At 34.2% G+C, this 1,575-nt stretch overlaps 1 pseudogene; it reads left to right on the top strand.

The window, feature by feature from the left end:
- The first annotated feature begins 1,197 nt into the window (after positions 1-1,197).
- Positions 1,198-1,359, top strand: LOC120235241 (annotated as a pseudogene).
- The last annotated feature ends 216 nt before the right edge of the window (positions 1,360-1,575 follow it).

Raw genomic sequence — 1,575 nt, 5'->3', positions numbered from 1 at the left:
CCCAATCTCTCAGGTTTTGTAAGGTTTCCAATGGCTTCAGATCTTTTCTGTGTGATGTATGGGCGCGAGTGCAAGTACGGAGCGCCTTACTTCTCTGCCATCTTGCCCTCTCTCTCCATCCCCTTACTTTTAATCTGAAGGTATCTTCCAGTCTAAAATGAGTTTCTTGTAGATAGCATATAGATGGGTTTTGCTTTTTTATCCATTCTGCTACCCTATGTTTTTGATTGGAGCATTCAGCCCATTTACATTCAGTGTTATTATTGAAATATGTGGGTTTAGAGTCTTTGTATCTTTTGTAGGGTTCATGTTTGGGGTGGTGTCTCTGGTATCTTTGTTCCTTGCAACCTTTCCTTCAGAGCATCCCCCTCAGGAACATTTAGTTTTATTAATTTCCAATATTAATTTCAGTCATTCTGGTGAGTGTGAAGTGATATCTCATTGTGGTTTTAATTTGTATTTCTTTGATGACTAATGATGTTGAACATTTTTTCATGTGCTTGTTTAGCCATTCAACAATTTTCTTTTGTAAAGTCTCTGCTCAAATATTTTACCTGCTTTAAAACTGGGTTGTCTTGTTCATATTGAGTTGTAAACATTTTTTAAAAATATATTCTAGGTAAGGTACTTTGTTTCAGGTATATACTTTTTATGAATATTTTTCTCCCTGTGACTCAACTTTTTATTTTCTCAAATGTGTCTTTTAAAGAGCAGAACATATATTGATTTTTGAAGTCCATTTTATCCATCTTTTTCATTTGTAAGTGGGCACCTTTTGAATCCTAAGGGATCTTTGCCTACCTCAGAGTCTCAAAGATTTTCTCCTATGTTTTCTTCTAGATGTTTTATGGACTTTACATTTAGGTCTTAACTCAATTTGAATTGATGTCTGTAATGGTGTGAGGTAGGGATTGAGGTTTAGTTAGTTTAGTGGGGATTTTGGTTTTGTTTTTTTGTTTTGCCCTTAGGTAAATACTCACTTTTTCCAATGCCATTTATTACAAAAACTATTTCTTACCCCATTGAATTAGGTTGATGTGTGTGTGTGTGTGTGTGTGTGTGTGTGTGTGTATGGGGGGGGGTATTTCTGGACTCTCTATTCTGCTCCATTTACTTATATGCCTGTTTTCATGTCATTACCACATTCTTTTGATTTCTATAACCTTAAAGTAAGTTTTGATTTCAGGTGGCATACATAGCTTTGCACAGTGGCATTATTGTAGCCAATGAGGTTTATCTGAGGCGCGATTATTGCTAATTGATTTCAGGTGGTATTAAGTCCTGTGATAGTCTTCTTCTTTTCAAAATGGTTTTGACAATTTTAGGCCTTTTACCTTTCCATACAGATTTTAAAATAAATGTCAATCTCAACAAAAAAAGCCTGTGGGAATTTTGATTGGAGGTGTATTAACTGTATTGATCGATTTGGAAAGAATTGACATCTTAACAATATTATATGTTCCAATTTATCAACATGATATCTCTTTCTATGTATTTAGCCCTTCAATTTCTCTCAACAATGTTTTGCAGTTTCCAAACTGTAAGTTTTTTTGTTTTTTTGATGCTATTTTAAAT

The sequence above is a fragment of the Hyaena hyaena genome, unplaced genomic scaffold (genome assembly GCF_003009895.1).
Source record: "Hyaena hyaena isolate Hyena2069 unplaced genomic scaffold, ASM300989v1 scaffold_123, whole genome shotgun sequence".
Lineage (NCBI taxonomy): Eukaryota > Metazoa > Chordata > Mammalia > Carnivora > Hyaenidae > Hyaena > Hyaena hyaena.
This window is presented reverse-complemented; position numbering and strand designations above follow the sequence as displayed.